We start from the raw sequence: 26889 nt of genomic DNA on the forward strand, positions 1-26889 counted from the left end.
GATGAGATTCGAAGTCGCGCGAGCAGAGCACAATGGATTAGCAGTCCATCACCTTAACCACTCGGCCACCTCGTCTTTTGGAGCACTGGGCCAACGGCAGTTAAAAAACCTTCCATTTCACAAAACGTGGAGAAAAGCGGTTGACGACAGGCACAATTGTGAAAGGAACAAAATTAGGAGCTGAGGAAGGAATCAGAGAGTTGTTGGAAAGGTAGTGGAGGAACACTAAGTAGGAGAACTAGGAATTCAGGGACGGAAGAATTTCAATTTAAAAGGGCGGACATGTCATAAATTCAACTTGCCGACGAGGATGAGATTCGAAGTCGCGCGAGCAGAGCACAATGGATTAGCAGTCCATCGCCTTAACCACTCGGCCACCTCGTCTTTTGGAGCACTGGGCCAACGGCAGTTAAAAAACCTTCCATTTCACAAAACGTGGAGAAAAGCAGGTGACGACAGGCACAATTGTGAAAGGAACAAAATCAGGAGCTGAGGAAGGAATCAGAGAGTTATTGGAAAGGTAGTGGAGGAACACTAAGTAGGAGAACTAAGAGTTCAGGGACGGAAGAATTTCAATTTAATAGGGCGGACATGTCATAAAGACAACTTGCCGACAAGGATGAGATTCAAAGTCGCGCGTGCAGAGCACAATGGGTTAGCAGTCCATCGCCTTAACCACTCGGCCACCTCGTCTCTTTGAGCTCTGGGCCCATTGCAGTTAAAAACCTTCCATTTTACAAAACATGGAGAAAAGCAAGTGACGCCATGCACAATTGGGAAAGGAACAAAATCAGGAGCTGAGGAAGGAATATAAAGAGTTATTGGAAAGGTAGTGGAGGAACACTAAGTAGGAGAACTAAGAATTCAGGGACGGAAGAATTTCAATTTAATAGGGCGGACATGTCATAAATTCAACTTGCCGACGAGGATGAGATTCAAACTCACGCGCGCAGAGCACAATGGATTAGCAGTCCATCGCCTTAACCACTCGGCCACCTCGTCATTTACACCACTGGGCCCTAGGCAGTGAAAAAACCTTCCATTTCACAAAACATGGAGAAAAGCAAGTGACGACAGGCACATTTGTGAAAAGGAACATAATCAGGAGTTGAGGAAGGAATCAAAGAGTTGTTGGAAAGGTAGTGGAGGGACACTAAGTAGGAGGAAGGAAGAATTTCAATTTGATAAGGCGGACATGTCATAAAGACAACTTGCCGACGAGGATGAGATTCGAACTCACGCGTGCAGAGCACAATGGATAGCAGTCCATCGCCTTCACCACTCGGCCACCTCGTCGTTTACAGCAATGGGCCCACGGCGGTGAAACACCTTCCATTTCCTAAAACATGGAGAAAAGCAAGTGACGCCATGCACAATTGGGAAAGGAACAAAATCAGGAGCTGAGGAAGGAATATAAAGAGTTGTTGGAAAGGTAGTGGAGGAACACTAAGTAGGAGAACTAAGAATTCAGGGACGGAAGAATTTCAATTTAATAGGGCGGACATGTCATAAAGACAACTTACCGACGATGATGAGATTCGAACTCACGCGTGCAGAGCACAATGGATTAGCAATCCATCGCCTTAACCACTCGGCCACCTCGTCGTTTACAGCAATGGGCCCACGGCGGTGAAAGACCTTCCATTTCCCAAAACATGGAGAAAAGCAAGTGACGCCATGCACAATTGGGAAAGGAACAAAATCAGGAGCTGAGGAAGGAATATAAAGAGTTGCTGGAAAGGTAGTGGAGGAACACTAAGTAGGAGAACTAAGAATTCAGGGTCGGAAGAATTTCAATTTAATAGGGCGGACATGTCATAAAGACAACTTGCCGACGAGGATGAGATTCGAACTCACGCGTGCAGAGCACAATGGATTAGCAGTCCATCGCCTTAACCACTCGGCCACCTCGTCATTTACACCACAAGCCCTAGGCAGTGAAAAAACCTTCCATTTCACAAAACGTGGAGAAAAGCAAGTGACGACAGGCACAATTGTGAAAAGGAACATAATCAGGAGTTGAGGAAGGAATCAAATAGTCGTTGGAAAGGTAGTGGAGGGACACTAAGTAGGAGGAAGGAAGAATTTCAATTTGATAAGGCGGACATGTCATACAGACAACTTGCCGACGAGGATGAGATTCGAAGTCGCGCGAGCAGAGCACAATGGATTAGCAGTCCATCACCTTAACCACTCGGCCACCTCGTCTTTTGGAGCACTGGGCCAACGGCAGTTAAAAAACCTTCCATTTCACAAAACGTGGAGAAAAGCGGTTGACGACAGGCACAATTGTGAAAGGAACAAAATTAGGAGCTGAGGAAGGAATCAGAGAGTTGTTGGAAAGGTAGTGGAGGAACACTAAGTAGGAGAACTAGGAATTCAGGGACGGAAGAATTTCAATTTAAAAGGGCGGACATGTCATAAATTCAACTTGCCGACGAGGATGAGATTCGAAGTCGCGCGAGCAGAGCACAATGGATTAGCAGTCCATCGCCTTAACCACTCGGCCACCTCGTCTTTTGGAGCACTGGGCCAACGGCAGTTAAAAAACCTTCCATTTCACAAAACGTGGAGAAAAGCAGGTGACGACAGGCACAATTGTGAAAGGAACAAAATCAGGAGCTGAGGAAGGAATCAGAGAGTTATTGGAAAGGTAGTGGAGGAACACTAAGTAGGAGAACTAAGAGTTCAGGGACGGAAGAATTTCAATTTAATAGGGCGGACATGTCATAAAGACAACTTGCCGACAAGGATGAGATTCAAAGTCGCGCGTGCAGAGCACAATGGGTTAGCAGTCCATCGCCTTAACCACTCGGCCACCTCGTCTCTTTGAGCTCTGGGCCCATTGCAGTTAAAAACCTTCCATTTTACAAAACATGGAGAAAAGCAAGTGACGCCATGCACAATTGGGAAAGGAACAAAATCAGGAGCTGAGGAAGGAATATAAAGAGTTATTGGAAAGGTAGTGGAGGAACACTAAGTAGGAGAACTAAGAATTCAGGGACGGAAGAATTTCAATTTAATAGGGCGGACATGTCATAAATTCAACTTGCCGACGAGGATGAGATTCAAACTCACGCGCGCAGAGCACAATGGATTAGCAGTCCATCGCCTTAACCACTCGGCCACCTCGTCATTTACACCACTGGGCCCTAGGCAGTGAAAAAACCTTCCATTTCACAAAACATGGAGAAAAGCAAGTGACGACAGGCACATTTGTGAAAAGGAACATAATCAGGAGTTGAGGAAGGAATCAAAGAGTTGTTGGAAAGGTAGTGGAGGGACACTAAGTAGGAGGAAGGAAGAATTTCAATTTGATAAGGCGGACATGTCATAAAGACAACTTGCCGACGAGGATGAGATTCGAACTCACGCGTGCAGAGCACAATGGATAGCAGTCCATCGCCTTCACCACTCGGCCACCTCGTCGTTTACAGCAATGGGCCCACGGCGGTGAAACACCTTCCATTTCCTAAAACATGGAGAAAAGCAAGTGACGCCATGCACAATTGGGAAAGGAACAAAATCAGGAGCTGAGGAAGGAATATAAAGAGTTGTTGGAAAGGTAGTGGAGGAACACTAAGTAGGAGAACTAAGAATTCAGGGACGGAAGAATTTCAATTTAATAGGGCGGACATGTCATAAAGACAACTTACCGACGATGATGAGATTCGAACTCACGCGTGCAGAGCACAATGGATTAGCAATCCATCGCCTTAACCACTCGGCCACCTCGTCGTTTACAGCAATGGGCCCACGGCGGTGAAAGACCTTCCATTTCCCAAAACATGGAGAAAAGCAAGTGACGCCATGCACAATTGGGAAAGGAACAAAATCAGGAGCTGAGGAAGGAATATAAAGAGTTGCTGGAAAGGTAGTGGAGGAACACTAAGTAGGAGAACTAAGAATTCAGGGTCGGAAGAATTTCAATTTAATAGGGCGGACATGTCATAAAGACAACTTGCCGACGAGGATGAGATTCGAACTCACGCGTGCAGAGCACAATGGATTAGCAGTCCATCGCCTTAACCACTCGGCCACCTCGTCATTTACACCACAAGCCCTAGGCAGTGAAAAAACCTTCCATTTCACAAAACGTGGAGAAAAGCAAGTGACGACAGGCACAATTGTGAAAAGGAACATAATCAGGAGTTGAGGAAGGAATCAAATAGTCGTTGGAAAGGTAGTGGAGGGACACTAAGTAGGAGGAAGGAAGAATTTCAATTTGATAAGGCGGACATGTCATACAGACAACTTGCCGACGAGGATGAGATTCGAAGTCGCGCGAGCAGAGCACAATGGATTAGCAGTCCATCACCTTAACCACTCGGCCACCTCGTCTTTTGGAGCACTGGGCCAACGGCAGTTAAAAAACCTTCCATTTCACAAAACGTGGAGAAAAGCGGTTGACGACAGGCACAATTGTGAAAGGAACAAAATTAGGAGCTGAGGAAGGAATCAGAGAGTTGTTGGAAAGGTAGTGGAGGAACACTAAGTAGGAGAACTAGGAATTCAGGGACGGAAGAATTTCAATTTAAAAGGGCGGACATGTCATAAATTCAACTTGCCGACGAGGATGAGATTCGAAGTCGCGCGAGCAGAGCACAATGGATTAGCAGTCCATCGCCTTAACCACTCGGCCACCTCGTCTTTTGGAGCACTGGGCCAACGGCAGTTAAAAAACCTTCCATTTCACAAAACGTGGAGAAAAGCAGGTGACGACAGGCACAATTGTGAAAGGAACAAAATCAGGAGCTGAGGAAGGAATCAGAGAGTTATTGGAAAGGTAGTGGAGGAACACTAAGTAGGAGAACTAAGAGTTCAGGGACGGAAGAATTTCAATTTAATAGGGCGGACATGTCATAAAGACAACTTGCCGACAAGGATGAGATTCAAAGTCGCGCGTGCAGAGCACAATGGGTTAGCAGTCCATCGCCTTAACCACTCGGCCACCTCGTCTCTTTGAGCTCTGGGCCCATTGCAGTTAAAAACCTTCCATTTTACAAAACATGGAGAAAAGCAAGTGACGCCATGCACAATTGGGAAAGGAACAAAATCAGGAGCTGAGGAAGGAATATAAAGAGTTATTGGAAAGGTAGTGGAGGAACACTAAGTAGGAGAACTAAGAATTCAGGAACGGAAGAATTTCAATTTAATAGGGCGGACATGTCATAAATTCAACTTGCCGACGAGGATGAGATTCAAACTCACGCGCGCAGAGCACAATGGATTAGCAGTCCATCGCCTTAACCACTCGGCCACCTCGTCATTTACACCACTGGGCCCTAGGCAGTGAAAAAACCTTCCATTTCACAAAACATGGAGAAAAGCAAGTGACGACAGGCACATTTGTGAAAAGGAACATAATCAGGAGTTGAGGAAGGAATCAAAGAGTTGTTGGAAAGGTAGTGGAGGGACACTAAGTAGGAGGAAGGAAGAATTTCAATTTGATAAGGCGGACATGTCATAAAGACAACTTGCCGACGAGGATGAGATTCGAACTCACGCATGCAGAGCACAATGGATAGCAGTCCATCGCCTTCACCACTCGGCCACCTCGTCGTTTACAGCAATGGGCCCACGGCGGTGAAACACCTTCCATTTCCTAAAACATGGAGAAAAGCAAGTGACGCCATGCACAATTGGGAAAGGAACAAAATCAGGAGCTGAGGAAGGAATATAAAGAGTTGTTGGAAAGGTAGTGGAGGAACACTAAGTAGGAGAACTAAGAATTCAGGGACGGAAGAATTTCAATTTAATAGGGCGGACATGTCATAAAGACAACTTACCGACGATGATGAGATTCGAACTCACGCGTGCAGAGCACAATGGATTAGCAATCCATCGCCTTAACCACTCGGCCACCTCGTCGTTTACAGCAATGGGCCCACGGCGGTGAAAGACCTTCCATTTCCCAAAACATGGAGAAAAGCAAGTGACGCCATGCACAATTGGGAAAGGAACAAAATCAGGAGCTGAGGAAGGAATATAAAGAGTTGCTGGAAAGGTAGTGGAGGAACACTAAGTAGGAGAACTAAGAATTCAGGGTCGGAAGAATTTCAATTTAATAGGGCGGACATGTCATAAAGACAACTTGCCGACGAGGATGAGATTCGAACTCACGCGTGCAGAGCACAATGGATTAGCAGTCCATCGCCTTAACCACTCGGCCACCTCGTCATTTACACCACAAGCCCTAGGCAGTGAAAAAACCTTCCATTTCACAAAACGTGGAGAAAAGCAAGTGACGACAGGCACAATTGTGAAAAGGAACATAATCAGGAGTTGAGGAAGGAATCAAATAGTCGTTGGAAAGGTAGTGGAGGGACACTAAGTAGGAGGAAGGAAGAATTTCAATTTGATAAGGCGGACATGTCATACAGACAACTTGCCGACGAGGATGAGATTCGAAGTCGCGCGAGCAGAGCACAATGGATTAGCAGTCCATCACCTTAACCACTCGGCCACCTCGTCTTTTGGAGCACTGGGCCAACGGCAGTTAAAAAACCTTCCATTTCACAAAACGTGGAGAAAAGCGGTTGACGACAGGCACAATTGTGAAAGGAACAAAATTAGGAGCTGAGGAAGGAATCAGAGAGTTGTTGGAAAGGTAGTGGAGGAACACTAAGTAGGAGAACTAGGAATTCAGGGACGGAAGAATTTCAATTTAAAAGGGCGGACATGTCATAAATTCAACTTGCCGACGAGGATGAGATTCGAAGTCGCGCGAGCAGAGCACAATGGATTAGCAGTCCATCGCCTTAACCACTCGGCCACCTCGTCTTTTGGAGCACTGGGCCAACGGCAGTTAAAAAACCTTCCATTTCACAAAACGTGGAGAAAAGCAGGTGACGACAGGCACAATTGTGAAAGGAACAAAATCAGGAGCTGAGGAAGGAATCAGAGAGTTATTGGAAAGGTAGTGGAGGAACACTAAGTAGGAGAACTAAGAGTTCAGGGACGGAAGAATTTCAATTTAATAGGGCGGACATGTCATAAAGACAACTTGCCGACAAGGATGAGATTCAAAGTCGCGCGTGCAGAGCACAATGGGTTAGCAGTCCATCGCCTTAACCACTCGGCCACCTCGTCTCTTTGAGCTCTGGGCCCATTGCAGTTAAAAACCTTCCATTTTACAAAACATGGAGAAAAGCAAGTGACGCCATGCACAATTGGGAAAGGAACAAAATCAGGAGCTGAGGAAGGAATATAAAGAGTTATTGGAAAGGTAGTGGAGGAACACTAAGTAGGAGAACTAAGAATTCAGGGACGGAAGAATTTCAATTTAATAGGGCGGACATGTCATAAATTCAACTTGCCGACGAGGATGAGATTCAAACTCACGCGCGCAGAGTACAATGGATTAGCAGTCCATCGCCTTAACCACTCGGCCACCTCGTCATTTACACCACTGGGCCCTAGGCAGTGAAAAAACCTTCCATTTCACAAAACATGGAGAAAAGCAAGTGACGACAGGCACAATTGTGAAAAGGAACATAATCAGGAGTTGAGGAAGGAATCAAAGAGTTGTTGGAAAGGTAGTGGAGGGACACTAAGTAGGAGGAAGGAAGAATTTCAATTTGATAAGGCGGACATGTCATAAAGACAACTTGCCGACGAGGATGAGATTCGAACTCACGCGTGCAGAGCACAATGGATAGCAGTCCATCGCCTTCACCACTCGGCCACCTCGTCGTTTACAGCAATGGGCCCACGGCGGTGAAACACCTTCCATTTCCTAAAACATGGAGAAAAGCAAGTGACGCCATGCACAATTGGGAAAGGAACAAAATCAGGAGCTGAGGAAGGAATATAAAGAGTTGTTGGAAAGGTAGTGGAGGAACACTAAGTAGGAGAACTAAGAATTCAGGGACGGAAGAATTTCAATTTAATAGGGCGGACATGTCATAAAGACAACTTACCGACGATGATGAGATTCGAACTCACGCGTGCAGAGCACAATGGATTAGCAATCCATCGCCTTAACCACTCGGCCACCTCGTCGTTTACAGCAATGGGCCCACGGCGGTGAAAGACCTTCCATTTCCCAAAACATGGAGAAAAGCAAGTGACGCCATGCACAATTGGGAAAGGAACAAAATCAGGAGCTGAGGAAGGAATATAAAGAGTTGCTGGAAAGGTAGTGGAGGAACACTAAGTAGGAGAACTAAGAATTCAGGGTCGGAAGAATTTCAATTTAATAGGGCGGACATGTCATAAAGACAGCTTGCCGACGAGGATGAGATTCGAACTCACGCGTGCAGAGCACAATGGATTAGCAGTCCATCGCCTTAACCACTCGGCCACCTCGTCATTTACACCGCTGGGCCCTAGGCAGTGAAAAAACCTTCCATTTCACAAAACATGGAGAAAAGCAAGTGACGACAGGCACAATTGTGAAAAGGAACATAATCAGGAGTTGAGGAAGGAATCAAAGAGTTGTTGGAAAGGTAGTGGAGGGACACTAAGTAGGAGGAAAGAAGAATTTCAATTTGATAAGGCGGACATGTCATAAAGACAACTTGCCGACGAGGATGAGATTCGAACTCACGCGTGCAGAGCACAATGGATTAGCAGTCCATCGCCTTAACCACTCGGCCACCTCGTCGTTTACATTAATTGGACCACAGCGGTGAAAGACTTTCCATTTGCCAAAACATGGAGAAAAGCAAGTGACGCCATGCACAATTGGGAAAGGAACAAAATCAGGAGTTGAGGAAGGAATCAAAGAGTTGTTGGAAAGGTAGTGGAGGGACACTAAGTAGGAGAACTAAGAATTCAGGGACGGAAGAATTTCAATTTAATAGGGCGGACATGTCATAAAGACAACTTGCCGACGAGGATGAGATTCGAACTCACGCGTGCAGAGCACAATGGATTAGCAGTCCATCGCCTTAACCACTCGGCCACCTCGTCTTTTGGAGCACTGGGCCAACGGCAGTGAAAAAACCTTCCATTTCACAAAACGTGGGGAAAAGCAAGTGACGACAGGCACAATTGTGAAAGGAACAAAATTAGGAGCTGAGAAAGGAATCAGAGAGTTGTTGGAAAGGTAGTGGAGGAACACTAAGTAGGAGAACTAGGAATTCAGGGACGGAAGAATTTCAATTTAAAAGGGCGGACATGTCATAAATTCAACTTGCCGACGAGGATGAGATTCGAAGTCGCGCGAGCAGATCACAATGGATTAGCAGCCCATCGCCTTAACCACTCGGCCACCTCGTCTTTTGGAGCACTGGGCCAACGGCAGTTAAAAAACCTTCCATTTCACAAAACGTGGAGAAAAGCAGGTGACGACAGGCACAATTGTGAAAGGAACAAAATTAGGAGCTGAGGAAGGAATCAGAGAGTTGTTCGAAAGGTAGTGGAGGAACACTAAGTAGGAGAACTAGGAATTCAGGGACGGAAGAATTTCAATTTAAAAGGGCGGACATGTCATAAATTCAACTTGCCGACAAGGATGAGATTCGAAGTCGCACGAGCAGAGCACAATGGATTAGCAGTCCATCGCCTTAACCACTCGGCCACCTCGTCTTTTGGAGCACTGGGCCAACGGCAGTTAACAAACCTTCCATTTCACAAAACGTGGAGAAAAGCAGGTGACGACAGGCACAATTGTGAAAGGAACAAAATCAGGAGCTGAGGAAGGAATCAGAGAGTTATTGGAAAGGTAGTGGAGGAACACTAAGTAGGAGAACTAAGAGTTCAGGGACGGAAGAATTTCAATTTAATAGGGCGGACATGTCATGAAGACAACTTGCCGACGAGGACGAGATTCGAACTCACGCGTGCAGAGCACAATGGATTAGCAGTCCATCGCCTTAACCACTCGGCCACCTCGTCTTTTTGAGCTCTGGGCCCATTGTAGTTAAAACCCTTCCATTTTACAAAACATGGAGAAAAGCATGTGACGCCATGCACAATTGGGAAAGGAACAAAATCAGGAGCTGAGGAAGGAATATAAAGAGTTGTTGGAAAGGTAGTGGAGGAACACTAAGTAGGAGAACTAAGAATTCAGGGACGGAAGAATTTCAATTTAATAGGGCGGACATGTCATAAATTTAACTTGCCGACGAGGATGAGATTCAAACTCACGCGCGCAGAGCACAATGGATTAGCAGTCCATCGCCTTAACCACTCGGCCACCTCGTCATTTACACCACTGGGCCCTAGTCAGTGAAAAAACCTTCCATTTCATAAAACATGGAGAAAAGCAAGTGACGACAGGCACAATTGTGAAAAGGAACATAATCAGGAGTTGAGGAAGGAATCAAAGAGTTGTTGGAAAGGTAGTGGAGGGACACTAAGTAGGAGGAAGGAAGAATTTCAATTTGATAAGGCGGACATGTCATAAAGACAACTTGCCGACGAGGATGAGATTCGAAGTCGCGCGAGCAGAGCATAATGGATTAGCAGTCCATCACCTTAACCACTCGGCCACCTCGTCTTTTGGAGCACTGGGCCAACGGCAGTTAAAAAACCTTCCATTTCACAAAACGTGGAGAAAAGCGGTTGACGACAGGCACAATTGTGAAAGGAACAAAATTAGGAGCTGAGGAAGGAATCAGAGAGTTGTTGGAAAGGTAGTGGAGGAACACTAAGTAGGAGAACTAGGAATTCAGGGACGGAAGAATTTCAATTTAAAAGGGCGGACATGTCATAAATTCAACTTGCCGACGAGGATGAGATTCGAAGTCGCGCGAGCAGAGCACAATGGATTAGCAGTCCATCGCCTTAACCACTCGGCCACCTCGTCTTTTGGAGCACTGGGCCAACGGCAGTTAAAAAACCTTCCATTTCACAAAACGTGGAGAAAAGCAGGTGACGACAGGCACAATTGTGAAAGGAACAAAATTAGGAGCTGAGGAAGGAATCAGAGAGTTGTTGGAAAGGTAGTGGAGGAACACTAAGTAGGAGAACTAGGAATTCAGGGACGGAAGAATTTCAATTTAAAAGGGCGGACATGTCATAAATTCAACTTGCCGACGAGGATGAGATTCGAAGTCACGCGAGCAGAGCACAATGGATTAGCAGTCCATCGCCTTAACCACTCGGCCACCTCGTCATTTACACCACTGGGCCCTAGGCAGTGAAAAAACCTTCCATTTCACAAAACATGGAGAAAAGCAAGTGACGACAGGCACAATTGTGAAAAGGAACATAATCAGGAGTTGAGGAAGGAATCAAAGAGTTGTTGGAAAGGTAGTGGAGGGACACTAAGTAGGAGGAAGGAAGAATTTCAATTTGATAAGGCGGACATGTCATAAAGACAACTTGCCGACGAGGATGAGATTCGAAGTCGCGCGAGCAGAGCATAATGGATTAGCAGTCCATCACCTTAACCACTCGGCCACCTCGTCTTTTGGAGCACTGGGCCAACGGCAGTTAAAAAACCTTCCATTTCACAAAACGTGGAGAAAAGCGGTTGACGACAGGCACAATTGTGAAAGGAACAAAATTAGGAGCTGAGGAAGGAATCAGAGAGTTGTTGGAAAGTTAGTGGAGGAACACTAAGTAGGAGAACTAGGAATTCAGGGACGGAAGAATTTCAATTTAAAAGGGCGGACATGTCATAAATTAAACTTGCCGACGAGGATGAGATTCGAAGTCGCGCGAGCAGAGCACAATGGATTAGCAGTCCATCGCCTTAACCACTCGGCCACCTCGTCGTTTACAGCAATGGGCCCACGGCGGTGAAAGACCTTCCATTTCCCAAAACATGGAGAAAAGCAAGTGACGCCATGCACAATTGGGAAAGGAACAAAATCAGGAGCTGAGGAGAGAATATAAAGAGTTGCTGGAAAGGTAGTGGAGGAACACTAAGTAGGAGAACTAAGAATTCAGGGTCGGAAGAATTTCAATTTAATAGGGCGGACATGTCATAAAGACAACTTGCCGACGAGGATGAGATTCGAAGTCGCGCGAGCAGAGCATAATGGATTAGCAGTCCATCACCTTAACCACTCGGCCACCTCGTCTTTTGGAGCACTGGGCCAACGGCAGTTAAAAAACCTTCCATTTCACAAAACGTGGAGAAAAGCGGTTGACGACAGGCACAATTGTGAAAGGAACAAAATTAGGAGCTGAGGAAGGAATCAGAGAGTTGTTGGAAAGTTAGTGGAGGAACACTAAGTAGGAGAACTAGGAATTCAGGGACGGAAGAATTTCAATTTAAAAGGGCGGACATGTCATAAATTAAACTTGCCGACGAGGATGAGATTCGAAGTCGCGCGAGCAGAGCACAATGGATTAGCAGTCCATCGCCTTAACCACTCGGCCACCTCGTCGTTTACAGCAATGGGCCCACGGCGGTGAAAGACCTTCCATTTCCCAAAACATGGAGAAAAGCAAGTGACGCCATGCACAATTGGGAAAGGAACAAAATCAGGAGCTGAGGAGAGAATATAAAGAGTTGCTGGAAAGGTAGTGGAGGAACACTAAGTAGGAGAACTAAGAATTCAGGGTCGGAAGAATTTCAATTTAATAGGGCGGACATGTCATAAAGACAACTTGCCGACGAGGATGAGATTCGAACTCACGCGCGCAGAGCACAATCGATTAGCAGTCCATCGCCTTAACCACTCGGCCACCTCGTCATTTACACCACTGGGCCCTAGGCAGTGAAAAAACCTTCCATTTCACAAAACATGGAGAAAAGCAAGTGACGACAGGCACAATTGTGAAAAGGAACATAATCAGGAGTTGAGGAAGGAATCAAAGAGTTGTTGGAAAGGTAGTGGAGGGACACTAAGTAGGAGGAAGGAAGAATTTCAATTTGATAAGGCGGACATGTCATAAAGACAACTTGCCGACGAGGATGAGATTCGAACTCACGCGTGCAGAGCACAATGGATAGCAGTCCATCGCCTTCACCACTCGGCCACCTCGTCGTTTACAGCAATGGGCCCACGGCGGTGAAAGACCTTCCATTTCCCAAAACATGGAGAAAAGCAAGTGACGCCATGCACAATTGGGAAAGGAACAAAATCAGGAGGTGAGGAAGGAATATAAAGAGTTGTTGGAAAGGTAGTGGAGGAACACTAAGTAGGAGAACTAAGAATTCAGGGTCGGAAGAATTTCAATTTAATAGGGCGGACATGTCATGAAGACAACTTGCCGACGAGGACGAGATTCGAACTCACGCGTGCAGAGCACAATGGATTAGCAGTCCATCGCCTTAACCACTCGGCCACCTCGTCTTTTTGAGCTCTGGGCCCATTGTAGTTAAAACCCTTCCATTTTACAAAACATGGAGAAAAGCATGTGACGCCATGCACAATTGGGAAAGGAACAAAATCAGGAGCTGAGGAAGGAATATAAAGAGTTGTTGGAAAGGTAGTGGAGGAACACTAAGTAGGAGAACTAAGAATTCAGGGACGGAAGAATTTCAATTTAATAGGGCGGACATGTCATAAAGACAACTTGCCGACGAGGATGAGATTCGAACTCACGCGTGCAGAGCACAATGGATTAGCAGTCCATCGCCTCAACCACTCGGCCACCTCGTCATTTACACCACTGGGCCCTAGGCAGTGAAAAAACCTTCCATTTCACAAAACGTGGGGAAAAGCACGTGACGACAGGCACAATTGTGAAAAGGAACATAATCAGGAGTTGAGGAAGGAATCAAAGAGTTGTTGGAAAGGTAGTGGAGGGACACTAAGTAGGAGGAAAGAAGAATTTCAATTTGATAAGGCGGACATGTCATAAAGACAACTTGCCGACGAGGATGAGATTCGAACTCACGCGTGCAGAGCACAATGGATTAGCAGTCCATCGCCTTAACCACTCGGCCACCTCGTCGTTTACAGCAATGGGCCCACAGCGGTGAAACACCTTCCATTTGCCAAAACATGGAGAAAAGCAAGTGACGCCATGCACAATTGGGAAAGGAACAAAATCAGGAGTTGAGGAAGGAATCAAAGAGTTGTTGGAAAGGTAGTGGAGGGACACTAAGTAGGAGAACTAAGAATTCAGGGACGGAAGAATTTCAATTTAATAGGGCGGACATGTCATAAAGACAACTTGCCGACGAGGATGAGATTCGAACTCACGCGTGCAGAGCACAATGGATTAGCAGTCCATCGCCTTAACCACTCGGCCACCTCGTCTTTTGGAGCACTGGGCCAACGGCAGTGAAAAAACCTTCCATTTCACAAAACGTGGGGAAAAGCAAGTGACGACAGGCACAATTGTGAAAGGAACAAAATTAGGAGCTGAGGAAGGAATCAGAGAGTTGTTGGAAAGGTAGTGGAGGAACACTAAGTAGGAGAACTAGGAATTCAGGGACGGAAGAATTTCAATTTAAAAGGGCGGACATGTCATAAATTCAACTTGCCGACGAGGATGAGATTCGAAGTCGCGCGAGCAGATCACAATGGATTAGCAGCCCATCGCCTTAACCACTCGGCCACCTCGTCTTTTGGAGCACTGGGCCAACGGCAGTTAAAAAACCTTCCATTTCACAAAACGTGGAGAAAAGCAGGTGACGACAGGCACAATTGTGAAAGGAACAAAATTAGGAGCTGAGGAAGGAATCAGAGAGTTGTTCGAAAGGTAGTGGAGGAACACTAAGTAGGAGAACTAGGAATTCAGGGACGGAAGAATTTCAATTTAAAAGGGCGGACATGTCATAAATTCAACTTGCTGACAAGGATGAGATTCGAAGTCGCGCGAGCAGAGCACAATGGGTTAGCAGTCCATCGCCTTAACCACTCGGCCACCTCGTCTTTTTGAGCTCTGGGCCCATTGCAGTTAAAAACCTTCCATTTTACAAAACATGGAGAAAAGCAAGTGACGCCATGCACAATTGGGAAAGGAACAAAATCAGGAGCTGAGGAAGGAATATAAAGAGTTGTTGGAAAGGTAGTGGAGGAACACTAAGTAGGAGAACTAAGAATTCGGGGACGGAAGAATTTCAATTTAATAGGGCGGACATGTCATAAAGACAACTTACCGACGAGGATGAGATTCGAACTCACGCGTGCAGAGCACAATGGATTAGCAGTCCATCGCCTTAACCACTCGGCCACCTCGTCGTTTACAGCAATGGGCCCACGGCGGTGAAAGACCTTCCATTTCCCGAAACATGGAGAAAAGCAAGTGACGCCATGCACAATTGGGAAAGGAACAAAATCAGGAGCTGAGGAAGGAATATAAAGAGTTGCTGGAAAGGTAGTGGAGGAACACTAAGTAGGAGAACTAAGAATTCAGGGTCGGAAGAATTTCAATTTAATAGGGCGGACATGTCATAAATTCAACTTGCCGACGAGGATGAGATTCGAAGTCGCGCGAGCAGAGCACAATGGATTAGCAGTCCATCGCCTTAACCACTCGGCCACCTCGTCTTTTGGAGCACTGGGCCAACGGCAGTTAAAAAACCTTCCATTTCACAAAACATGGAGAAAAGCAAGTGACGCCATGCACAATTGGGAAAGGAACAAAATCAGGAGCTGAGGAAGGAATCAGAGAGTTATTGGAAAGGTAGTGGAGGAACACTAAGTAGGAGAACTAAGAGTTCAGGGACGGAAGAATTTCAATTTAATAAGGCGGACATGTCATAAAGACAACTTGCCGACGAGGATGAGATTCAAAGTCGCGCGTGCAGAGCACAATGGGTTAGCAGTCCATCGCCTTAACCACTCGGCCACCTCGTCTTTTTGAGCTCTGGGCCCATTGCAGTTAAAAACCTTCCATTTTACAAAACATGGAGAAAAGCAAGTGACGCCATGCACAATTGGGAAAGGAACAAAATCAGGAGCTGAGGAAGGAATATAAAGAGTTGTTGGAAAGGTAGTGGAGGAACACTAAGTAGGAGAACTAAGAATTCAGGGACGGAAGAATTTCAATTTAATAGGGCGGACATGTCATAAATTCAACTTGCCGACAAGGATGAGATTCAAACTCACGCGCGCAGAGCACAATGGATTAGCAGTCCATCGCCTTAACCACTCGGCCACCTCGTCGTTTACAGCAATGGGCCCACGGCGGTGAAAGACCTTCCATTTCCCAAAACATGGAGAAAAGCAAGTGACGCCATGCACAATTGGGAAAGGAACAAAATCAGGAGCTGAGGAAGGAATATAAAGAGTTGCTGGAAAGGTAGTGGAGGAACACTAAGTAGGAGAACTAAGAATTCAGGGTCGGAAGAATTTCAATTTAATAGGGCGGACATGTCATAAAGACAACTTGCCGACGAGGATGAGATTCGAACTCACGCGTGCAGAGCACAATAGATTAGCAGTCCATCGCCTTAACCACTCGGCCACCTCGTCATTTACCCCACTGGGCCCTAGGCAGTGAAAAAACCTTCCATTTCACAAAACATGGAGAAAAGCAAGTGACGACAGGCACAATTGTGAAAAGGAACATAATCAGGAGTTGAGGAAGGAATCAAAGCGTTGTTGGAAAGGTAGTGGAGGGACACTAAGTAGGAGGAAGGAAGAATTTCAATTTGATAAGGCGGACATGTCATAAAGACAACTTGCCGACGAGGATGAGATTCGAACTCACGCGTGCAGAGCACAATGGATAGCAGTCCATCGCCTTCACCACTCAGCCACCTCGTCGTTTACAGCAATGGGCCCACGGCGGTGAAACACCTTCCATTTCCCAAAACATGGAGAAAAGCAAGTGACGCCATGCACAATTGGGAAAGGAACAAAATCAGGAGCTGAGGAAGGAATATAAAGAGTTGTTGGAAAGGTAGTGGAGGAACACTAAGTAGGAGAACTAAGAATTCAGGGACGGAAGAATTTCAATTTAATAGGGCGGACATGTCATAAATTAAACTTGCCGACGAGGATGAGATTCGAAGTCGCGCGAGCAGAGCACAATGGATTAGCAGTCCATCGCCTTAACCACTCGGCCACCTCGTCGTTTACAGCAATGGGCCCACGGCGGTGAAAGACCTTCCATTTCCCAAAACATGGAGAAAAGCAAGTGACGCCATGCACAATTGGGAAAGGAACAAAATCAGGAGCTGAGGAGAGAATATAAAGAGTTGCTGGAAAGGTAGTGGAGGAACACTAAGTAGGAGAACTAAGAATTCAGGGTCGGAAGAATTTCAATTTAATAGGGCGGACATGTCATAAAGACAACTTGCCGACGAGGATGAGATTCGAAGTCGCGCGAGCAGAGCATAATGGATTAGCAGTCCATCACCTTAACCACTCGGCCACCTCGTCTTTTGGAGCACTGGGCCAACGGCAGTTAAAAAACCTTCCATTTCACAAAACGTGGAGAAAAGCGGTTGACGACAGGCACAATTGTGAAAGGAACAAAATTAGGAGCTGAGGAAGGAATCAGAGAGTTGTTGGAAAGTTAGTGGAGGAACACTAAGTAGGAGAACTAGGAATTCAGGGACGGAAGAATTTCAATTTAAAAGGGCGGACATGTCATAAATTAAACTTGCCGACGAGGATGAGATTCGAAGTCGCGCGAGCAGAGCACAATGGATTAGCAGTCCATCGCCTTAACCACTCGGCCACCTCGTCGTTTACAGCAATGGGCCCACGGCGGTGAAAGACCTTCCATTTCCCAAAACATGGAGAAAAGCAAGTGACGCCATGCACAATTGGGAAAGGAACAAAATCAGGAGCTGAGGAGAGAATATAAAGAGTTGCTGGAAAGGTAGTGGAGGAACACTAAGTAGGAGAACTAAGAATTCAGGGTCGGAAGAATTTCAATTTAATAGGGCGGACATGTCATAAAGACAACTTGCCGACGAGGATGAGATTCGAACTCACGCGCGCAGAGCACAATCGATTAGCAGTCCATCGCCTTAACCACTCGGCCACCTCGTCATTTACACCACTGGGCCCTAGGCAGTGAAAAAACCTTCCATTTCACAAAACATGGAGAAAAGCAAGTGACGACAGGCACAATTGTGAAAAGGAACATAATCAGGAGTTGAGGAAGGAATCAAAGAGTTGTTGGAAAGGTAGTGGAGGGACACTAAGTAGGAGGAAGGAAGAATTTCAATTTGATAAGGCGGACATGTCATAAAGACAACTTGCCGACGAGGATGAGATTCGAACTCACGCGTGCAGAGCACAATGGATAGCAGTCCATCGCCTTCACCACTCGGCCACCTCGTCGTTTACAGCAATGGGCCCACGGCGGTGAAAGACCTTCCATTTCCCAAAACATGGAGAAAAGCAAGTGACGCCATGCACAATTGGGAAAGGAACAAAATCAGGAGGTGAGGAAGGAATATAAAGAGTTGTTGGAAAGGTAGTGGAGGAACACTAAGTAGGAGAACTAAGAATTCAGGGTCGGAAGAATTTCAATTTAATAGGGCGGACATGTCATGAAGACAACTTGCCGACGAGGACGAGATTCGAACTCACGCGTGCAGAGCACAATGGATTAGCAGTCCATCGCCTTAACCACTCGGCCACCTCGTCTTTTTGAGCTCTGGGCCCATTGTAGTTAAAACCCTTCCATTTTACAAAACATGGAGAAAAGCATGTGACGCCATGCACAATTGGGAAAGGAACAAAATCAGGAGCTGAGGAAGGAATATAAAGAGTTGTTGGAAAGGTAGTGGAGGAACACTAAGTAGGAGAACTAAGAATTCAGGGACGGAAGAATTTCAATTTAATAGGGCGGACATGTCATAAAGACAACTTGCCGACGAGGATGAGATTCGAACTCACGCGTGCAGAGCACAATGGATTAGCAGTCCATCGCCTCAACCACTCGGCCACCTCGTCATTTACACCACTGGGCCCTAGGCAGTGAAAAAACCTTCCATTTCACAAAACGTGGGGAAAAGCAAGTGACGACAGGCACAATTGTGAAAAGGAACATAATCAGGAGTTGAGGAAGGAATCAAAGAGTTGTTGGAAAGGTAGTGGAGGGACACTAAGTAGGAGGAAAGAAGAATTTCAATTTGATAAGGCGGACATGTCATAAAGACAACTTGCCGACGAGGATGAGATTCGAACTCACGCGTGCAGAGCACAATGGATTAGCAGTCCATCGCCTTAACCACTCGGCCACCTCGTCGTTTACAGCAATGGGCCCACAGCGGTGAAACACCTTCCATTTGCCAAAACATGGAGAAAAGCAAGTGACGCCATGCACAATTGGGAAAGGAACAAAATCAGGAGTTGAGGAAGGAATCAAAGAGTTGTTGGAAAGGTAGTGGAGGGACACTAAGTAGGAGAACTAAGAATTCAGGGACGGAAGAATTTCAATTTAATAGGGCGGACATGTCATAAAGACAACTTGCCGACGAGGATGAGATTCGAACTCACGCGTGCAGAGCACAATGGATTAGCAGTCCATCGCCTTAACCACTCGGCCACCTCGTCTTTTGGAGCACTGGGCCAACGGCAGTGAAAAAACCTTCCATTTCACAAAACGTGGGGAAAAGCAAGTGACGACAGGCACAATTGTGAAAGGAACAAAATTAGGAGCTGAGGAAGGAATCAGAGAGTTGTTGGAAAGGTAGTGGAGGAACACTAAGTAGGAGAACTAGGAATTCAGGGACGGAAGAATTTCAATTTAAAAGGGCGGACATGTCATAAATTCAACTTGCCGACGAGGATGAGATTCGAAGTCGCGCGAGCAGATCACAATGGATTAGCAGCCCATCGCCTTAACCACTCGGCCACCTCGTCTTTTGGAGCACTGGGCCAACGGCAGTTAAAAAACCTTCCATTTCACAAAACGTGGAGAAAAGCAGGTGACGACAGGCACAATTGTGAAAGGAACAAAATTAGGAGCTGAGGAAGGAATCAGAGAGTTGTTCGAAAGGTAGTGGAGGAACACTAAGTAGGAGAACTAGGAATTCAGGGACGGAAGAATTTCAATTTAAAAGGGCGGACATGTCATAAATTCAACTTGCTGACAAGGATGAGATTCGAAGTCGCGCGAGCAGAGCACAATGGGTTAGCAGTCCATCGCCTTAACCACTCGGCCACCTCGTCTTTTTGAGCTCTGGGCCCATTGCAGTTAAAACCCTTCCATTTTACAAAACATGGAGAAAAGCAAGTGACGCCATGCACAATTGGGAAAGGAACAAAATCAGGAGCTGAGGAAGGAATATAAAGAGTTGTTGGAAAGGTAGTGGAGGAACACTAAGTAGGAGAACTAAGAATTCAGGGACGGAAGAATTTCAATTTAATAGGGCGGACATGTCATAAAGACAACTTACCGACGAGGATGAGATTCGAACTCACGCGTGCAGAGCACAATGGATTAGCAGTCCATCGCCTTAACCACTCGGCCACCTCGTCGTTTACAGCAATGGGCCCACGGCGGTGAAAGACCTTCCATTTCCCGAAACATGGAGAAAAGCAAGTGACGCCATGCACAATTGGGAAAGGAACAAAATCAGGAGCTGAGGAAGGAATATAAAGAGTTGCTGGAAAGGTAGTGGAGGAACACTAAGTAGGAGAACTAAGAATTCAGGGTCGGAAGAATTTCAATTTAATAGGGCGGACATGTCATAAATTCAACTTGCCGACGAGGATGAGATTCGAAGTCGCGCGAGCAGAGCACAATGGATTAGCAGTCCATCGCCTTAACCACTCGGCCACCTCGTCTTTTGGAGCACTGGGCCAACGGCAGTTAAAAAACCTTCCATTTCACAAAACATGGAGAAAAGCAAGTGACGCCATGCACAATTGGGAAAGGAACAAAATCAGGAGCTGAGGAAGGAATCAGAGAGTTATTGGAAAGGTAGTGGAGGAACACTAAGTAGGAGAACTAAAAGTTCAGGGACGGAAGAATTTCAATTTAATAAGGCGGACATGTCATAAAGACAACTTGCCGACGAGGATGAGATTCAAAGTCGCGCGTGCAGAGCACAATGGGTTAGCAGTCCATCGCCTTAACCACTCGGCCACCTCGTCTTTTTGAGCTCTGGGCCCATTGCAGTTAAAAACCTTCCATTTTACAAAACATGGAGAAAAGCAAGTGACGCCATGCACAATTGGGAAAGGAACAAAATCAGGAGCTGAGGAAGGAATATAAAGAGTTGTTGGAAAGGTAGTGGAGGAACACTAAGTAGGAGAACTAAGAATTCAGGGACGGAAGAATTTCAATTTAATAGGGCGGACATGTCATAAATTCAACTTGCCGACAAGGATGAGATTCAAACTCACGCGCGCAGAGCACAATGGATTAGCAGTCCATCGCCTTAACCACTCGGCCACCTCGTCGTTTACAGCAATGGGCCCACGGCGGTGAAAGACCTTCCATTTCCCAAAACATGGAGAAAAGCAAGTGACGCCATGCACAATTGGGAAAGGAACAAAATCAGGAGCTGAGGAAGGAATATAAAGAGTTGCTGGAAAGGTAGTGGAGGAACACTAAGTAGGAGAACTAAGAATTCAGGGTCGGAAGAATTTCAATTTAATAGGGCGGACATGTCATAAAGACAACTTGCCGACGAGGATGAGATTCGAACTCACGCGTGCAGAGCACAATAGATTAGCAGTCCATCGCCTTAACCACTCGGCCACCTCGTCATTTACCCCACTGGGCCCTAGGCAGTGAAAAAACCTTCCATTTCACAAAACATGGAGAAAAGCAAGTGACGACAGGCACAATTGTGAAAAGGAACATAATCAGGAGTTGAGGAAGGAATCAAAGCGTTGTTGGAAAGGTAGTGGAGGGACACTAAGTAGGAGGAAGGAAGAATTTCAATTTGATAAGGCGGACATGTCATAAAGACAACTTGCCGACGAGGATGAGATTCGAACTCACGCGTGCAGAGCACAATGGATAGCAGTCCATCGCCTTCACCACTCAGCCACCTCGTCGTTTACAGCAATGGGCCCACGGCGGTGAAACACCTTCCATTTCCCAAAACATGGAGAAAAGCAAGTGACGCCATGCACAATTGGGAAAGGAACAAAATCAGGAGCTGAGGAAGGAATATAAAGAGTTGTTGGAAAGGTAGTGGAGGAACACTAAGTAGGAGAACTAAGAATTCAGGGACGGAAGAATTTCAATTTAATAGGGCGGACATGTCATAAAGACAACTTACCGACGATGATGAGATTCGAACTCACGCGTGCAGAGCACAATGGATTAGCAGTCCATCGCCTTAACCACTCGGCCACCTCGTCGTTTACAGCAATGGGCCCACGGCGGTGAAAGACCTTCCATTTCCCAAAACATGGAGAAAAGCAAGTGACGCCATGCACAATTGGGAAAGGAACAAAATCAGGAGCTGAGGAAGGAATATAAAGAGTTGCTGGAAAGGTAGTGGAGGAACACTAAGTAGGAGAACTAAGAATTCAGGGTCGGAAGAATTTCAATTTAATAGGGCGGACATGTCATAAAGACAACTTGCCGACGAGGATAAGATTCGAACTCACGCGTGCAGAGCACAATAGATTAGCAGTCCATCGCCTTAACCACTCGGCCACCTCGTCATTTACCCCACTGGGCCCTAGGCAGTGAAAAAACCTTCCATTTCACAAAACATGGAGAAAAGCAAGTGACGACAGGCACAATTGTGAAAAGGAACATAATCAGGAGTTGAGGAAGGAATCAAAGCGTTGTTGGAAAGGTAGTGGAGGGACACTAAGTAGGAGGAAGGAAGAATTTCAATTTGATAAGGCGGACATGTCATAAAGACAACTTGCCGACGAGGATGAGATTCGAACTCACGCGTGCAGAGCACAATGGATAGCAGTCCATCGCCTTCACCACTCAGCCACCTCGTCGTTTACAGCAATGGGCCCACGGCGGTGAAACACCTTCCATTTCCCAAAACATGGAGAAAAGCAAGTGACGCCATGCACAATTGGGAAAGGAACAAAATCAGGAGCTGAGGAAGGAATATAAAGAGTTGTTGGAAAGGTAGTGGAGGAACACTAAGTAGGAGAACTAAGAATTCAGGGACGGAAGAATTTCAATTTAATAGGGCGGACATGTCATAAAGACAACTTACCGACGATGATGAGATTCGAACTCACGCGTGCAGAGCACAATGGATTAGCAGTCCATCGCCTTAACCACTCGGCCACCTCGTCGTTTACAGCAATGGGCCCACGGCGGTGAAAGACCTTCCATTTCCCAAAACATGGAGAAAAGCAAGTGACGCCATGCACAATTGGGAAAGGAACAAAATCAGGAGCTGAGGAAGGAATATAAAGAGTTGCTGGAAAGGTAGTGGAGGAACACTAAGTAGGAGAACTAAGAATTCAGGGTCGGAAGAATTTCAATTTAATAGGGCGGACATGTCATAAAGACAACTTGCCGACGAGGATGAGATTCGAACTCACGCGTGCAGAGCACAATGGATTAGCAGTCCATCGCCTCAACCACTCGGCCACCTCGTCATTTACACCACTGGGCCCTAGGCAGTGAAAAAACCTTCCATTTCACAAAACGTGGAGAAAAGCAGGTGACGACAGGCACAATTGTGAAAGGAACAAAATTAGGAGCTGAGGAAGGAATCAGAGAGTTGTTCGAAAGGTAGTGGAGGAACACTAAGTAGGAGAACTAGGAATTCAGGGACGGAAGAATTTCAATTTAAAAGGGCGGACATGTCATAAATTCAACTTGCTGACAAGGATGAGATTCGAAGTCGCGCGAGCAGAGCACAATGGGTTAGCAGTCCATCGCCTTAACCACTCGGCCACCTCGTCTTTTTGAGCTCTGGGCCCATTGCAGTTAAAAACCTTCCATTTTACAAAACATGGAGAAAAGCAAGTGACGCCATGCACAATTGGGAAAGGAACAAAATCACGAGCTGAGGAAGGAATATAAAGAGTTGTTGGAAAGGTAGTGGAGGAACACTAAGTAGGAGAACTAAGAATTCAGGGACGGAAGAATTTCAATTTAATAGGGCGGACATGTCATAAAGACAACTTACCGACGAGGATGAGATTCGAACTCACGCGTGCAGAGCACAATGGATTAGCAGTCCATCGCCTTAACCACTCGGCCACCTCGTCGTTTACAGCAATGGGCCCACGGCGGTGAAAGACCTTCCATTTCCCGAAACATGGAGAAAAGCAAGTGACGCCATGCACAATTGGGAAAGGAACAAAATCAGGAGCTGAGGAAGGAATATAAAGAGTTGCTGGAAAGGTAGTGGAGGAACACTAAGTAGGAGAACTAAGAATTCAGGGTCGGAAGAATTTCAATTTAATAGGGCGGACATGTCATAAATTCAACTTGCCGACGAGGATGAGATTCGAAGTCGCGCGAGCAGAGCACAATGGATTAGCAGTCCATCGCCTTAACCACTCGGCCACCTCGTCTTTTGGAGCACTGGGCCAACGGCAGTTAAAAAACCTTCCATTTCACAAAACATGGAGAAAAGCAAGTGACGCCATGCACAATTGGGAAAGGAACAAAATCAGGAGCTGAGGAAGGAATCAGAGAGTTATTGGAAAGGTAGTGGAGGAACACTAAGTAGGAGAACTAAGAGTTCAGGGACGGAAGAATTTCAATTTAATAAGGCGGACATGTCATAAAGACAACTTGCCGACGAGGATGAGATTCAAAGTCGCGCGTGCAGAGCACAATGGGTTAGCAGTCCATCGCCTTAACCACTCGGCCACCTCGTCTTTTTGAGCTCTGGGCCCATTGCAGTTAAAAACCTTCCATTTTACAAAACATGGAGAAAAGCAAGTGACGCCATGCACAATTGGGAAAGGAACAAAATCAGGAGCTGAGGAAGGAATATAAAGAGTTGTTGGAAAGGTAGTGGAGGAACACTAAGTAGGAGAACTAAGAATTCAGGGACGGAAGAATTTCAATTTAATAGGGCGGACATGTCATAAATTCAACTTGCCGACAAGGATGAGATTCAAACTCACGCGCGCAGAGCACAATGGATTAGCAGTCCATCGCCTTAACCACTCGGCCACCTCGTCATTTACACCACTGGGCCCTAGGCAGTGAAAAAACCTTCCATTTCACAAAACATGGAGAAAAGCAAGTGACGACAGGCACAATTGTGAAAAGGAACATAATCAGGAGTTGAGGAAGGAATCAAAGAGTTGTTGGAAAGGTAGTGGAGGGACACTAAGTAGGAGGAAGGAAGAATTTCAATTTGATAAGGCGGACATGTCATAAAGACAACTTGCCGACGAGGATGAGATTCAAACTCACGCGCGCAGAGCACAATGGATTAGCAGTCCATCGCCTTAACCACTCGGCCACCTCGTCATTTACACCACTGGGCCCACGGCGGTGAAAGACCTTCCATTTCCCAAAACATGGAGAAAAGCAAGTGACGCCATGCACAATTGGGAAAGGAACCAAATCAGGAGCTGAGGAAGGAATATAAAGAGTTGTTGGAAAGGTAGTGGAGGAACACTAAGTAGGAGAACTAAGAATTCAGGGACGGAAGAATTTCAATTTAATAGGGCGGACATGTCATAAAGACAACTTACCGACGAGGATGAGATTCGAACTAACGCGTGCAGAGCACAATGGATTAGCAGTCCATCGCCTTAACCACTCGGCCACCTCGTCGTTTACAGCAATGGGCCCACGGCGGTGAAAGACCTTCCATTTCCCAAAACATGGAGAAAAGCAATTGACGCCATGCACAATTGGGAAAGGAACAAAATCAGGAGCTGAGGAAGGAATATAAAGAGTTGCTGGAAAGGTAGTGGAGGAACACTAAGTAGGAGAACTAAGAATTCAGGGTCGGAAGAATTTCAATTTAATAGGGCGGACATGTCATAAAGACAACTTGCCGACGAGGATGAGATTCGAACTCACGCGTGCAGAGCACAATGGATTAGCAGTCCATCGCCTTAACCACTCGGCCACCTCGTCATTTACACCACTGGGCCGACGGCGGTGAAAGACCTTCCATTTCCCAAAACATGGAGAAAAGCAAGTGACGCCATGCACAATTGGGAAAGGAACAAAATCAGGAGCTGAGGAAGGAATATAAAGAGTTGTTGGAAAGGTAGTGGAGGAACACTAAGTAGGAGAACTAAGAATTCAGGGACGGAAGAATTTCAATTTAATAGGGCGGACATGTCATAAAGACAACTTACCGACGAGGATGAGATTCGAACTCACGCGTGCAGAGCACAATGGATTAGCAGTCCATCGCCTTAACCACTCGGCCACCTCGTCGTTTACAGCAATGGGCCCACGGCGGTGAAAGACCTTCCATTTCCCAAAACATGGAGAAAAGCAAGTGACGCCATGCACAATTGGGAAAGGAACAAAATCAGGAGCTGAGGAAGGAATATAAAGAGTTGCTGGAAAGGTAGTGGAGGAACACTAAGTAGGAGAACTAAGAATTCAGGGTCGGAAGAATTTCAATTTAATAGGGCGGACATGTCATAAAGACAACTTGCCGACGAGGATGAGATTCGAACTCACGCGTGCAGAGCACAATGGATTAGCAGTCCATCGCCTTAACCACTCGGCCACCTCGTCTTTTGGAGCACTTGGCCAACGGCAGTTAAAAAACCTTCCATTTCACAAAACGTGGAGAAAAGCGGGTGACGACAGGCACAATTGTGAAAGGAACAAAATTAGGAGCTGAGGAAGGAATCAGAGAGTTGTTGGAAAGGTAGTGGAGGAACACTAAGTAGGAGAACTAGGAATTCAGGGACGGAAGAATTTCAATTTAAAAGGGCGGACATGTCATAAATTCAACTTGCCGACGAGGATGAGATTCGAAGTCGCGCGAGCAGAGCACAATGGATTAGCAGTCCATCGCCTTAACCACTCGGCCACCTCGTCATTTACACCACTGGGCCCTAGGCAGTGAAAAAACCTTCCATTTCACAAAACATGGAGAAAAGCAAGTGACGACAGGCACAATTGTGAAAGGAACAAAATCAGGAGCTGAGGAAGGAATCAGAGAGTTATTGGAAAGGTAGTGGAGGAATGTTGGGGTCTCGAAAGTGGTTCTTAGTGAAGCAAGAATTAACAGGCTTG

At 46.2% G+C, this 26889-nt stretch overlaps 61 non-coding genes across 61 annotated transcripts; all 61 read right to left on the reverse strand.

Moving 5' to 3' along the window:
* Window positions 1-302: 302 nt before the first annotated feature.
* Window positions 303-384, reverse strand: trnas-gcu. Its single transcript has one exon. It is a non-coding gene; the product is annotated as a tRNA-Ser (tRNA).
* A 536-nt stretch (window positions 385-920) lies between these two features.
* Window positions 921-1002, reverse strand: trnas-gcu. The gene has a single exon. It is a non-coding gene; the product is annotated as a tRNA-Ser (tRNA).
* Window positions 1003-1523: 521 nt separating this feature from the next.
* On the reverse strand, window positions 1524-1605 carry trnas-gcu. Its single transcript has one exon. It is a non-coding gene; the product is annotated as a tRNA-Ser (tRNA).
* A 227-nt stretch (window positions 1606-1832) lies between these two features.
* On the reverse strand, window positions 1833-1914 carry trnas-gcu. Its single transcript has one exon. It is a non-coding gene; the product is annotated as a tRNA-Ser (tRNA).
* Window positions 1915-2126: 212 nt separating this feature from the next.
* On the reverse strand, window positions 2127-2208 carry trnas-gcu. Its single transcript has one exon. It is a non-coding gene; the product is annotated as a tRNA-Ser (tRNA).
* A 227-nt stretch (window positions 2209-2435) lies between these two features.
* Window positions 2436-2517, reverse strand: trnas-gcu. Its single transcript has one exon. It is a non-coding gene; the product is annotated as a tRNA-Ser (tRNA).
* A 536-nt stretch (window positions 2518-3053) lies between these two features.
* Window positions 3054-3135, reverse strand: trnas-gcu. Its single transcript has one exon. It is a non-coding gene; the product is annotated as a tRNA-Ser (tRNA).
* A 521-nt stretch (window positions 3136-3656) lies between these two features.
* Window positions 3657-3738, reverse strand: trnas-gcu. The gene has a single exon. It is a non-coding gene; the product is annotated as a tRNA-Ser (tRNA).
* Window positions 3739-3965: 227 nt separating this feature from the next.
* Window positions 3966-4047, reverse strand: trnas-gcu. The gene has a single exon. It is a non-coding gene; the product is annotated as a tRNA-Ser (tRNA).
* A 212-nt stretch (window positions 4048-4259) lies between these two features.
* On the reverse strand, window positions 4260-4341 carry trnas-gcu. Its single transcript has one exon. It is a non-coding gene; the product is annotated as a tRNA-Ser (tRNA).
* Window positions 4342-4568: 227 nt separating this feature from the next.
* Window positions 4569-4650, reverse strand: trnas-gcu. Its single transcript has one exon. It is a non-coding gene; the product is annotated as a tRNA-Ser (tRNA).
* A 536-nt stretch (window positions 4651-5186) lies between these two features.
* Window positions 5187-5268, reverse strand: trnas-gcu. The gene has a single exon. It is a non-coding gene; the product is annotated as a tRNA-Ser (tRNA).
* A 521-nt stretch (window positions 5269-5789) lies between these two features.
* trnas-gcu lies at window positions 5790-5871 on the reverse strand. The gene has a single exon. It is a non-coding gene; the product is annotated as a tRNA-Ser (tRNA).
* A 227-nt stretch (window positions 5872-6098) lies between these two features.
* On the reverse strand, window positions 6099-6180 carry trnas-gcu. Its single transcript has one exon. It is a non-coding gene; the product is annotated as a tRNA-Ser (tRNA).
* A 212-nt stretch (window positions 6181-6392) lies between these two features.
* Window positions 6393-6474, reverse strand: trnas-gcu. Its single transcript has one exon. It is a non-coding gene; the product is annotated as a tRNA-Ser (tRNA).
* A 227-nt stretch (window positions 6475-6701) lies between these two features.
* On the reverse strand, window positions 6702-6783 carry trnas-gcu. Its single transcript has one exon. It is a non-coding gene; the product is annotated as a tRNA-Ser (tRNA).
* A 536-nt stretch (window positions 6784-7319) lies between these two features.
* trnas-gcu lies at window positions 7320-7401 on the reverse strand. Its single transcript has one exon. It is a non-coding gene; the product is annotated as a tRNA-Ser (tRNA).
* Window positions 7402-7922: 521 nt separating this feature from the next.
* Window positions 7923-8004, reverse strand: trnas-gcu. Its single transcript has one exon. It is a non-coding gene; the product is annotated as a tRNA-Ser (tRNA).
* A 227-nt stretch (window positions 8005-8231) lies between these two features.
* trnas-gcu lies at window positions 8232-8313 on the reverse strand. Its single transcript has one exon. It is a non-coding gene; the product is annotated as a tRNA-Ser (tRNA).
* A 213-nt stretch (window positions 8314-8526) lies between these two features.
* On the reverse strand, window positions 8527-8608 carry trnas-gcu. The gene has a single exon. It is a non-coding gene; the product is annotated as a tRNA-Ser (tRNA).
* Window positions 8609-8834: 226 nt separating this feature from the next.
* trnas-gcu lies at window positions 8835-8916 on the reverse strand. The gene has a single exon. It is a non-coding gene; the product is annotated as a tRNA-Ser (tRNA).
* Window positions 8917-9452: 536 nt separating this feature from the next.
* trnas-gcu lies at window positions 9453-9534 on the reverse strand. Its single transcript has one exon. It is a non-coding gene; the product is annotated as a tRNA-Ser (tRNA).
* A 227-nt stretch (window positions 9535-9761) lies between these two features.
* Window positions 9762-9843, reverse strand: trnas-gcu. The gene has a single exon. It is a non-coding gene; the product is annotated as a tRNA-Ser (tRNA).
* Window positions 9844-10070: 227 nt separating this feature from the next.
* trnas-gcu lies at window positions 10071-10152 on the reverse strand. Its single transcript has one exon. It is a non-coding gene; the product is annotated as a tRNA-Ser (tRNA).
* A 522-nt stretch (window positions 10153-10674) lies between these two features.
* Window positions 10675-10756, reverse strand: trnas-gcu. Its single transcript has one exon. It is a non-coding gene; the product is annotated as a tRNA-Ser (tRNA).
* Window positions 10757-10983: 227 nt separating this feature from the next.
* trnas-gcu lies at window positions 10984-11065 on the reverse strand. The gene has a single exon. It is a non-coding gene; the product is annotated as a tRNA-Ser (tRNA).
* Window positions 11066-11587: 522 nt separating this feature from the next.
* On the reverse strand, window positions 11588-11669 carry trnas-gcu. The gene has a single exon. It is a non-coding gene; the product is annotated as a tRNA-Ser (tRNA).
* A 536-nt stretch (window positions 11670-12205) lies between these two features.
* trnas-gcu lies at window positions 12206-12287 on the reverse strand. The gene has a single exon. It is a non-coding gene; the product is annotated as a tRNA-Ser (tRNA).
* A 227-nt stretch (window positions 12288-12514) lies between these two features.
* trnas-gcu lies at window positions 12515-12596 on the reverse strand. The gene has a single exon. It is a non-coding gene; the product is annotated as a tRNA-Ser (tRNA).
* A 521-nt stretch (window positions 12597-13117) lies between these two features.
* Window positions 13118-13199, reverse strand: trnas-gcu. The gene has a single exon. It is a non-coding gene; the product is annotated as a tRNA-Ser (tRNA).
* Window positions 13200-13426: 227 nt separating this feature from the next.
* On the reverse strand, window positions 13427-13508 carry trnas-gcu. The gene has a single exon. It is a non-coding gene; the product is annotated as a tRNA-Ser (tRNA).
* Window positions 13509-13721: 213 nt separating this feature from the next.
* Window positions 13722-13803, reverse strand: trnas-gcu. The gene has a single exon. It is a non-coding gene; the product is annotated as a tRNA-Ser (tRNA).
* Window positions 13804-14029: 226 nt separating this feature from the next.
* On the reverse strand, window positions 14030-14111 carry trnas-gcu. The gene has a single exon. It is a non-coding gene; the product is annotated as a tRNA-Ser (tRNA).
* An 845-nt stretch (window positions 14112-14956) lies between these two features.
* On the reverse strand, window positions 14957-15038 carry trnas-gcu. The gene has a single exon. It is a non-coding gene; the product is annotated as a tRNA-Ser (tRNA).
* A 227-nt stretch (window positions 15039-15265) lies between these two features.
* On the reverse strand, window positions 15266-15347 carry trnas-gcu. The gene has a single exon. It is a non-coding gene; the product is annotated as a tRNA-Ser (tRNA).
* A 536-nt stretch (window positions 15348-15883) lies between these two features.
* On the reverse strand, window positions 15884-15965 carry trnas-gcu. Its single transcript has one exon. It is a non-coding gene; the product is annotated as a tRNA-Ser (tRNA).
* Window positions 15966-16192: 227 nt separating this feature from the next.
* On the reverse strand, window positions 16193-16274 carry trnas-gcu. The gene has a single exon. It is a non-coding gene; the product is annotated as a tRNA-Ser (tRNA).
* Window positions 16275-16795: 521 nt separating this feature from the next.
* On the reverse strand, window positions 16796-16877 carry trnas-gcu. Its single transcript has one exon. It is a non-coding gene; the product is annotated as a tRNA-Ser (tRNA).
* A 536-nt stretch (window positions 16878-17413) lies between these two features.
* On the reverse strand, window positions 17414-17495 carry trnas-gcu. Its single transcript has one exon. It is a non-coding gene; the product is annotated as a tRNA-Ser (tRNA).
* Window positions 17496-17722: 227 nt separating this feature from the next.
* Window positions 17723-17804, reverse strand: trnas-gcu. Its single transcript has one exon. It is a non-coding gene; the product is annotated as a tRNA-Ser (tRNA).
* Window positions 17805-18325: 521 nt separating this feature from the next.
* On the reverse strand, window positions 18326-18407 carry trnas-gcu. The gene has a single exon. It is a non-coding gene; the product is annotated as a tRNA-Ser (tRNA).
* Window positions 18408-18634: 227 nt separating this feature from the next.
* Window positions 18635-18716, reverse strand: trnas-gcu. The gene has a single exon. It is a non-coding gene; the product is annotated as a tRNA-Ser (tRNA).
* A 213-nt stretch (window positions 18717-18929) lies between these two features.
* trnas-gcu lies at window positions 18930-19011 on the reverse strand. Its single transcript has one exon. It is a non-coding gene; the product is annotated as a tRNA-Ser (tRNA).
* Window positions 19012-19237: 226 nt separating this feature from the next.
* Window positions 19238-19319, reverse strand: trnas-gcu. Its single transcript has one exon. It is a non-coding gene; the product is annotated as a tRNA-Ser (tRNA).
* Window positions 19320-20164: 845 nt separating this feature from the next.
* trnas-gcu lies at window positions 20165-20246 on the reverse strand. The gene has a single exon. It is a non-coding gene; the product is annotated as a tRNA-Ser (tRNA).
* Window positions 20247-20473: 227 nt separating this feature from the next.
* trnas-gcu lies at window positions 20474-20555 on the reverse strand. Its single transcript has one exon. It is a non-coding gene; the product is annotated as a tRNA-Ser (tRNA).
* Window positions 20556-21091: 536 nt separating this feature from the next.
* trnas-gcu lies at window positions 21092-21173 on the reverse strand. The gene has a single exon. It is a non-coding gene; the product is annotated as a tRNA-Ser (tRNA).
* Window positions 21174-21400: 227 nt separating this feature from the next.
* On the reverse strand, window positions 21401-21482 carry trnas-gcu. Its single transcript has one exon. It is a non-coding gene; the product is annotated as a tRNA-Ser (tRNA).
* Window positions 21483-22003: 521 nt separating this feature from the next.
* On the reverse strand, window positions 22004-22085 carry trnas-gcu. The gene has a single exon. It is a non-coding gene; the product is annotated as a tRNA-Ser (tRNA).
* Window positions 22086-22312: 227 nt separating this feature from the next.
* On the reverse strand, window positions 22313-22394 carry trnas-gcu. The gene has a single exon. It is a non-coding gene; the product is annotated as a tRNA-Ser (tRNA).
* A 521-nt stretch (window positions 22395-22915) lies between these two features.
* Window positions 22916-22997, reverse strand: trnas-gcu. Its single transcript has one exon. It is a non-coding gene; the product is annotated as a tRNA-Ser (tRNA).
* A 227-nt stretch (window positions 22998-23224) lies between these two features.
* Window positions 23225-23306, reverse strand: trnas-gcu. The gene has a single exon. It is a non-coding gene; the product is annotated as a tRNA-Ser (tRNA).
* A 536-nt stretch (window positions 23307-23842) lies between these two features.
* Window positions 23843-23924, reverse strand: trnas-gcu. Its single transcript has one exon. It is a non-coding gene; the product is annotated as a tRNA-Ser (tRNA).
* A 227-nt stretch (window positions 23925-24151) lies between these two features.
* trnas-gcu lies at window positions 24152-24233 on the reverse strand. The gene has a single exon. It is a non-coding gene; the product is annotated as a tRNA-Ser (tRNA).
* Window positions 24234-24769: 536 nt separating this feature from the next.
* trnas-gcu lies at window positions 24770-24851 on the reverse strand. The gene has a single exon. It is a non-coding gene; the product is annotated as a tRNA-Ser (tRNA).
* A 213-nt stretch (window positions 24852-25064) lies between these two features.
* Window positions 25065-25146, reverse strand: trnas-gcu. Its single transcript has one exon. It is a non-coding gene; the product is annotated as a tRNA-Ser (tRNA).
* A 227-nt stretch (window positions 25147-25373) lies between these two features.
* On the reverse strand, window positions 25374-25455 carry trnas-gcu. Its single transcript has one exon. It is a non-coding gene; the product is annotated as a tRNA-Ser (tRNA).
* Window positions 25456-25682: 227 nt separating this feature from the next.
* Window positions 25683-25764, reverse strand: trnas-gcu. The gene has a single exon. It is a non-coding gene; the product is annotated as a tRNA-Ser (tRNA).
* A 227-nt stretch (window positions 25765-25991) lies between these two features.
* On the reverse strand, window positions 25992-26073 carry trnas-gcu. Its single transcript has one exon. It is a non-coding gene; the product is annotated as a tRNA-Ser (tRNA).
* Window positions 26074-26300: 227 nt separating this feature from the next.
* On the reverse strand, window positions 26301-26382 carry trnas-gcu. The gene has a single exon. It is a non-coding gene; the product is annotated as a tRNA-Ser (tRNA).
* Window positions 26383-26609: 227 nt separating this feature from the next.
* trnas-gcu lies at window positions 26610-26691 on the reverse strand. Its single transcript has one exon. It is a non-coding gene; the product is annotated as a tRNA-Ser (tRNA).
* Window positions 26692-26889: the final 198 nt, after the last annotated feature.

The sequence above is a fragment of the Hypomesus transpacificus genome, chromosome 15, assembly GCF_021917145.1.
Source record: "Hypomesus transpacificus isolate Combined female chromosome 15, fHypTra1, whole genome shotgun sequence".
Lineage (NCBI taxonomy): Eukaryota > Metazoa > Chordata > Actinopteri > Osmeriformes > Osmeridae > Hypomesus > Hypomesus transpacificus.